The sequence below is a fragment of the Oncorhynchus masou genome, unplaced genomic scaffold (genome assembly GCF_036934945.1).
Source record: "Oncorhynchus masou masou isolate Uvic2021 unplaced genomic scaffold, UVic_Omas_1.1 unplaced_scaffold_181, whole genome shotgun sequence".
NCBI lineage: Eukaryota > Metazoa > Chordata > Actinopteri > Salmoniformes > Salmonidae > Oncorhynchus > Oncorhynchus masou.
The window spans coordinates 2,156,840-2,165,615 of record NW_027016550.1 but is presented as its reverse complement, the minus strand read 5'-3'; the positions used below and the strand labels follow the sequence as shown (position 1 = coordinate 2,165,615).

The 8,776-nt window shown below is 57.7% G+C and overlaps 1 long non-coding RNA gene across 1 annotated transcript; it reads left to right on the top strand.

Annotated features, from left to right (window-relative positions):
• Nucleotides 1-5,795: 5,795 nt before the first annotated feature.
• On the top strand, nucleotides 5,796-8,691 carry LOC135538781 (uncharacterized). Its single transcript, XR_010455484.1, has 3 exons — nucleotides 5,796-5,842; nucleotides 8,438-8,520; nucleotides 8,648-8,691. It is a non-coding gene; the product is annotated as an uncharacterized LOC135538781 (long non-coding RNA).
• Nucleotides 8,692-8,776: the final 85 nt, after the last annotated feature.

The window sequence follows — 8,776 nt, the reverse complement described above, 5'->3', positions numbered from 1 at the left end:
AGGTGGAGACCCTGGGGAGGGTCGAACTGCAGTCAGGTGGAGACCCTGGTGAGGGTCGAACCGCTGCAGTCAGGTGGAGACCCTGGGGAGGGTCGAACTGGTGGAGACCCTGGGGAGGGTCAGGTCAGGAGACTCAGGTGGAGACCCTGGTGGAGGGTCGAACTGCAGTCAGGTGGAGACCCTGGGGGTCGAACCGCAGTCAGGTGGAGACCCTGGGTGAGGGTCGAACTGCAGTCAGGTGGAGACCCTGGTGAGGGTCGAACTGCAGTCAGGTGGAGACCCTGGGGAGGGTCGAACTGCAGTCAGGTGGAGACCCTGGGGAGGGTCGAACTCAGGTGGAGACCCTGGGAGGGTCGAACCGCAGTCAGGTGGAGACCCTGGGGAGGGTCGAACTGCAGTCAGGTGGAGACCCTGGGGAGGGTCGAACTGCAGTCAGGTGGAGACCCTGGGGAGGGTCGAGGGTCGACTGCAGTCAGGTGGAGACCCTGGGGAGGGTCGAACTGCAGTCAGGTGGAGACCCTGGGGAGGGTCGAACTGCAGTCAGGTGGAGACCCTGGGGAGGGTCGAACTGCAGTCAGGTGGAGACCCTGGGGAGGGTCGAACTGCAGTCAGGTGGAGACCCTGGGGAGGGTCGAACTGCAGTCAGGTGGAGACCCTGGGGAGGGTCGGAACTGCAGTCAGGTGGAGACCCTGGGGAGGGTCGAACCGCAGTCAGGTGGAGACCCTGGTGAGGGTCAAACTGCAGTCAGGTGGAGACCCTGGGAGGGTCAAACTGCAGTCAGGTGGAGACCCTGGTGAGGGTCGAACTGCAGTCAGGTGGAGACCCTGGTGAGGGTGGAACTGGTGGAGACCCTGTGAGGGTCAGGTGGAGACCCTGGGGAGGGTCGAACTGCAGTCAGGTGGAGACCCTGGGGAGGGTCGAACTGCAGTCAGGTGGAGACCCTGGTGAGGGTCGAACTGCAGTCAGGTGGAGACCCTGGTGAGGGTCGAACTGCAGTCAGGTGGAGACCCTGGGGAGGGCCGAACTGCAGTCAGGTGGAGACCCTGGTGGAGACCCTGGTCGAACTGCAGTCAGGTGGAGACCCTGGTGAGGGTCGAACTGCAGTCAGGTGGAGACCCTGGTGAGGGTCGAACTGCAGTCAGGTGGAGACCCTGGGGAGGGTCGAACTGCAGTCAGGTGGAGACCCTGGGGAGGGTCGAACTGCAGTCAGGTGGAGACCCTGGGGAGGGTCGAACTGCAGTCAGGTGGAGACCCTGGTGAGGGTCAAACTGGTGGAGACCCTGGGGAGGGTCGAACCGTCAGGTGGAGTCCCTGGTGAGGGTCCCAGTCAGGTGGAGAGGTGTCGAACTGCAGTCAGATGGAGACCCTGGTGAGGGTCGAACCGCAGTCAGGTGGAGACCCTGGTGAGGGTCGAACCGCAGTCAGGTGGAGACCCTGGTGAGGGTCGAACTGCAGTCAGGTGGAGACCCTGGGGAGGGTCGAACTGCAGTCAGGTGGAGACCCTGGGGAGGGTCGAACCGCAGTCAGGTGGAGACCCTGGTGAGGGTCGAACTGCAGTCAGGTGGAGACCCTGGTGAGGGTCAAACTGCAGTCAGGTGGAGACCCTGGGGAGGGTCGAACTGCAGTCAGGTGGAGACCCTGGGGAGGGTCGAACTGCAGTCAGGTGGAGACCCTGGGGAGGGTCGAACTGCAGTCAGGTGGAGACCCTGGGGAGGGTCGAACCGCAGTCAGGTGGAGACCCTGGGGAGGGTCGAACCGCAGTCAGGTGGAGACCCTGGGGAGGGTCGAACCGCAGTCAGGTGGAGACAGGGTGGAGACCCTGGGGAGGGTCGCAGTCAGGTGGAGACCGCAGTCAGGTGGAGACCCTGGTGAGGGCCAGGTGGACCCTGGTGAGGGTCGAACCGCAGTCAGGTGGAGACCCTGGTGAGGGTCGAACTGCAGTCAGGTGGAGACCCTGGTGAGGGTCGAACCGCAGTCAGGTGGAGACCCTGGTGAGGGTCGAACCGCAGTCAGGTGGAGACCCTGGGGAGGGTCGAGGGTCGACTGCAGTCAGGTGGAGACCCTGGTGAGGGTCGAACTGCAGTCAGGTGGAGAGACCCTGGGGAGGGTCGAACTGCAGTCAGGTGGAGACCCTGGGGAGGGTCGAACTGCAGTCAGGTGGAGACCCTGGGGGGTCGAACTGGGGTCGGTGAGGGTCACTGCAGTCAGGTGGAGACCCTGGTGAGGGTCGAACCGCAGTCAGGTGGAGACCCTGGTGAGGGTCGAACTGCAGTCAGGTGGAGACCCTGGTGAGGGTCGAACTGCAGTCAGGTGGAGACCCTGGGGAGGGTCGAACTGCAGTCAGGTGGAGACCCTGGTGAGGGTCGAACTGCAGTCAGGTGGAGACCCTGGGGAGGGTCGGAACTGTGTCAGCAGTCAGGTGGAGACCCTGGGGAGGGTCGAACTGCAGTCAGGTGGAGACCCTGGTGGAGGGTCGAACTGCAGTCAGGTGGAGACCCTGGTGAGGGTCGAACCGCAGTCAGGTGGAGACCCTGGGGAGGGTCGAGACCCTGGGAGGGCAATCCGGGTGGAGACCCTGGTGAGGGTCGAACTGCAGTCAGGTGGAGACCCTGGTGAGGGTCGAACTGCAGTCAGGTGGAGACCCTGGGGAGGGTCGAACTGCAGTCAGGTGGAGACCCTGGGGAGGGTCGAACTGCAGTCAGGTGGAGACCCTGGTGAGGGTCGAACTGCAGTCAGGTGGAGACCCTGGGGAGGGTCAAACTGCAGTCAGGTGGAGACCCTGGGGAGGGTCGAACTGCAGTCAGGTGGAGACCCTGGTGGAGGGTCGAACTGCAGTCAGGTGGAGACCCTGGGGAGGGTCGAACTGCAGTCAGGTGGAGACCCTGGTGAGGGGTGGAGACGAACTGCAGTCAGGTGGAGACCCTGGGGTGGAGACCCTGGGGAGGGTCGAACCGCAGGGTGGAACTGCAGTCAGGTGGAGACCCTGGTGAGGGTCGAACCGCAGTCAGGTGGAGACCCTGGTGAGGGTCGAACCGGTGGAGACAGTCAGGTGGTGGAGACCCTGGGAGGGTCGGTGGAACCCCTGGGGCAGTCAGGTGGAGACCCTGGGGAGGGTCGAACTGCAGTCAGGTGGAGACCCTGGTGAGGGTCGAACCGCAGTCAGGTGGAGTCCCTGGTGGAGACCCTGGTGAGGGTCGAACTCAGTCAGGTGGAGACCCTGGGGAGGTCGAACCGCAGTCAGGTGGAGACCCTGGGGAGGGTCGAACCGCAGTCAGGTGGAGACCCTGGGGAGGGTCGAACTGCAGTCAGGTGGAGACCCTGGTGAGGGTCGAACTGCAGTCAGGTGGAGACCCTGGTGAGGGTCGAACCGCAGTCAGGTGGAGACCCTGGTGAGGGTCGAACTGCAGTCAGGTGGAGACCCTGGGGAGGGTCGAACTGCAGTCAGGTGGAGACCCTGGGGAGGGTCGAACCAGTCAGGTGGAGACCCTGGGGAGGGTCGAACTGCAGTCAGGTGGAGACCCTGGGGAGGGTCGAACTGCAGTCAGGTGGAGACCCTGGTGAGGGTCGAACTGCAGTCAGGTGGAGACCCTGGTGAGGGTCGAACTGCAGTCAGGTGGAGACCCTGGGGAGGGTCGGTGAGGGTCGACTGCAGTCAGGTGGAGACCCTGGTGAGGGTCGAACCGCAGTCAGGTGGAGACCCTGGGGAGGGTGAGGGTGGAGACGGGAGGGTCGACTGCAGTCAGGTGGAGACCCTGGGGAGGGTCGAACTGCAGTCAGGTGGAGACCCTGGGGAGGGTCGAACCGCAGTCAGGTGGAGACCCTGGTGAGGGTCGAACTGCAGTCAGGTGGAGACCCTGGGGAGGGTCGAACTGCAGTCAGGTGGAGACCCTGGTGAGGGTCGAACTGCAGTCAGGTGGAGACCCTGGTGAGGGTCGAACCGCAGTCAGGTGGAGACCCTGGGGAGGGTCGAACTGCAGTCAGGTGGAGACCCTGGGGAGGGTCGAACTGCAGTCAGGTGGAGACCCTGGTGAGGTCAACTGCAGTCAGGAGACCCTGGGGAGGGTCGAACTGCAGTCAGGTGGAGACCCTGGTGAGGGTCGAACTGCAGTCAGGTGGAGACCCTGGTGAGGGTCGAACTGCAGTCAGGTGGAGACCCTGGGGAGGGTCGAACTGCAGTCAGGTGGAGACCCTGGCGAGGGTCGAACTGCAGTCAGGTGGAGACCCTGGTGAGGGTCGAACTGCAGTCAGGTGGAGACCCTGGGGAGGGTCGAACTGCAGTCAGGTGGAGACCCTGGGGAGGGTCGAACTGCAGTCAGGTGGAGACCCTGGTGAGGGTCGAACTGCAGTGGAGACAGGTGGAGACCCTGGGGAGGGTCGAACTGCAGTCAGGTGGAGACCCTGGGGAGGGTCGAACTGCAGTCAGGTGGAGACCCTGGTGAGGGTCGAACTGCAGTCAGGTGGAGACCCTGGGGAGGGTCGAACCGCAGTCAGGTGGAGACCCTGGTCAGAGGGTCGAACCGCAGTCAGGTGGAGACCCTGGGGAGGGTCGAACCGCAGTCAGGTGGAGACCCTGGGGAGGGTCGAACTGCAGTCAGGTGGAGACCCTGGGGAGGGTCGAACTGCAGTCAGGTGGAGACCCTGGGGAGGGTCGAACTGCAGTCAGGTGGAGACCCTGGTGAGGGTCGAACTGCAGTCAGGTGGAGACCCTGGTGAGGGTCGAACTGGTGGAGACCCTGGTCAGGTGGAGACCCTGGGGAGGGTCGAACTGCAGTCAGGTGGAGACCCTGGGGAGGGTAACTGAGCACAGGGTCAGATGACCTTCCCTGAGATGATTTCTGGACGTTTGTGCAGAGGTGGAATTCTGGGAGGTTGTGCAAACTTTACAGTTTCATCAGCTGTCCGGGTGGCCGGTCTCAGTCAGGTGGAGACGATCCCACAGGTGGAAAGCTGGATGTGGAGGTCTCATGCGTGGTGGTGAGACCCTGCCGGGTGGAGACGTACTGCCAAATGTTTTAAAATGACGTTGCAGGCCGCTTACGGTAGAACTGAAGGTTTCTCTGACAACAGCCCTGGTGAGACATTCCTGCAGTCAGCATGCCAAGACCCTTGCACGTTCCCTCAAAACTTGAGACATCTGTGACAAAACTGCACATTTTCGAGAGTGGCCTTTTATTGTGCCCAGCATAAAGTGCACCTGTGTAATGATCATGTTGTTTAATCAGCTTCTTGATATGACATACCTGTCAGGTGGATAGATTATCTTGACAAAGGAGAAATGCTCACTAACAGGGATGTAAACAAATTTTGTGCAAAACATTTGGGAGAAAGAAGCTTTTTGTGCGTCTGGAACTTTTCTGGGATCTTTTGTTTCTCATTAAACCTGGGACCAACACTTTATATGTTGTGTTAATATTGTTGTTCAGTGTAGTTATTTTATTTCTCATGTAATGTGACTGTCTGCTTGTTTGGGATTATTTTATTTCTCATTAAACCTGGGACCAGTGTACATATATGTTGTGACTGTATATTGTTGTTCAGTGTAGTTATTTTATTTCTCATGTAATGTGACTGTGTCTGCTTGTTGTTCAGTGTAGTTATTTTATTTCTCATGAAACATGTAATGTGACTGTCTGCTTGTTTCTGCCCTTTAATCTGTCTCACCTTCTTCACTCTTCAGCTGTGATGAAGTTCATGGGAGACTACCCTCTGAAGGGACAGACAGAACAGGACCTGGTCTCAACGATCCTAAAGGTACACACTCACTCACACACTCACTCACACACTCACTCACTCACTCTGAAGGGACAGACAGAACAGGACCTGGTCTCAACGATCCTAAAGGTACACACTCACTCACTCACACACTCACTCACTCACTCACTCACTCACTCACTCACTCACACTACCCTCTGAAGGGACAGACAGAACAGGACCTGGTCTCAACGATCATGAAGGTGCACACTCACTCACTCACTCACTCACACTGTAACACTTCGTTTGTCGAAAGAGAGTCGGACCGAAATGCAGCGTGTTGGTTACTCATGTTTTTAATAGAACAAATGACGATACATGAAATAACAAAAACAACAAACGGAACGTGAAAACCTATACAGCCTGTCTGGCGAACACTAACACAGAGACAGGAACAATCACCCACGAAATACAAAGTGAAACCCAGGATACCTAAATACGGTTCCCAATCAGAGACAACGAGAATCACCTGACTCTGATTGAGAACCGCCTCAGGCAGCCAAACCTATGCAACACACACCCCTAATCAGCCACAATCCCAATAACTAAAAAACCCCACTAAGAATTACAACAAACAATAAACCCATGTCACACCCTGGCCTGACCAACTAATTAACTAAAACACAAAATACTAAGACCAAGGCGTGATAGAACCCCCCTAAGGTGCGGACTCCCGAACGCACCTCAAAACCATAGGGAGGGTCCGGGTGGGCGTCTGTCCATGGTGGCGGTTCCGGTCTCTGGGACGTGGACCCCAATCCATAAATGTCATAGTTCCTCCCCTTCGCGTCCTGGGATGATCCACCCTCGCTCCCGACCATGGCCGAATAGTCCTCACCCAGAACCCCACTGAACTGAGGAGCAGCTTGTCGTGACTGAGGGGCAGCTCGGACTGAGGGGCAGCTGGGACTGAGGGGCAGCTCGGGACTGAGGGGCAGCTCGGGACTGAAGGGCAGCTCGGGACTGAGGGGCAGCTCGGGAATGAGGGGCAGCTACATCCTGAGAGGAAGCCCAGTACTGAGAAGAAGCCTCAGTACTGGGAAGAAGCCCAGCCAGGCAGTTGGAATCCTCAGATCCTGGTTGACTGGCGGATCCTGGCTGACTATCAGATCTGGCAGATCCTGGCTGACTGGCGGATCCTGGCTGACTATCAGATCTGGCAGATCCTGGATGACTGGCGGATCTGGAAGAGTCTGGTTGACTGGCAGATCTGGAAGAGTCTGGCTGACTCTGGAAGAGTCCTGACTGACTATAGATCTGGAAGAGTCTGGCTGACTGGCAGATCTGGAAGTTGTCTGGCTGGCTGGCAGATCTGGAAGAGTCTGGCTGGCTGGCAGATCTGGAAGAGTCTGGCTGACTGGCAGATCTGGAAGAGTCTGGCTGACTGTCAGATCTGGAAGAGTCTGGCTGACTGGCAGATCTGGAAGAGTCTGGCTGACTGGCAGATCTGGAAGAGTCTGGCTGACTGGCAGATCTGGAAGAGTCTGGCTGACTGGCAGATCTGGAAGAGTCTGGCTGACTGGCAGATCTGGAAGGTCTGGTGACTGGCAGATCTGAAAGAGTCTGGTTGACTGGCAGATCTGAAAGAGTCTGGCTGACTGGCAGATCTGGAAGAGTCTGGCTGACTGGCAGATCTGGAAGAGTCTGGTTGACTGGCAGATCTGAAAGAGTCTGACGACTCTGGCTGCTCCATGCTGACTGGCGGCTCTGGCTGCTCCATGCTGACTGGCGGCTCTGGCTGCTCCATGCAGATTGACAGCTCTGGCGGCTTCTTGCAGACTGACAGCTCTGACTGTTCCATGCAGACTAACAGCTTTGGCAGCTCCTTGCAGACTGGCAACTCTGGCTGCTCCAAGCAGACTGACAGCTCTGGCTGTCCCATGCAGACTGGCAGCTCTAGCTGCTCCATGCAGACTGGCAATTCTGGCTGCTCCATGCAGACTGGCAGCTCTAGCTGCTCCATGCAGACTGGCAGCTCTAGCTGCTCCAATACTAAGACCAAGGCGTGACAGAACCCTCTGAAGGGACAGAAAGAACAGGACCTGGTCTCAATGATCCTAAAGGTCTGTCTGTCTGACTCACTCACTCACTCACACACTCACTCACACACTCACTCACACACTCACTCACTCACACACTCACACACTCACTCACACACTCACTCCACTACCCTCTGAAGGGACAGACAGAACAGGACCTGGTCTCAATGATCCTAAAGGTACACACTCACTCACTCACACACTCACTCACTCACTCACACTCACACACTCACACACTCACTCACACACTCACTCACTCACTCACTCACTCACACACTCACTCACACTACCCTCTGAAGGGACAGACAGAACAGGACCTGGTCTCAATGATCCTAAAGGTACACACTCACTCACACACTCACTCACTCACACACTCACTCATGTCACTCACTACTCACTCACTCACTGTCTACTGTCTCTGTCTGTCTGCTCTGAAGGGACAGACAGAACCAGGTACACACTCATACATCACCCACTCACTCACTCACCACCACCACCACTGTTATGTGTCTGTCTGTCTGTCTGTCTGTCTGTCTGTCTGTCTGTGTGTGTGTGTGTCCTGTGTGTGTGTGTGTGTATATCTATGTGTGTGTGTGATGTCTGTGTATACCTGTCTGTCTGTCTGTCTGTGTGTGTGTGTCTCCAGCTCAGTGGGGAGTATGGTCTGATGAAAGATGAAGCCTACTGCCAGGTGATGAAACAGGTCACAGGAAACACCAGCTCCAAAACGTAAGAACCCTAACATTGACCTCTAACCCTGACCTCTAACCTCTAGGGACAGTTGTCAGAGAGGCTAGAGGCTACTCTACATCCTGACTGTTATAGGGTTAGTGTATATCTGACCTCTAACCTCTAGGGACAGTTGTCAGAGAGGCTGGAGGCTACTCTACATCCTGACTGTTATAGGGTTAGTGTATATCTGACCTCTGACCTCTAACCTCTAGGGACAGTTGTCAGAGAGGCTGGAGGCTACTCTACATCCTGA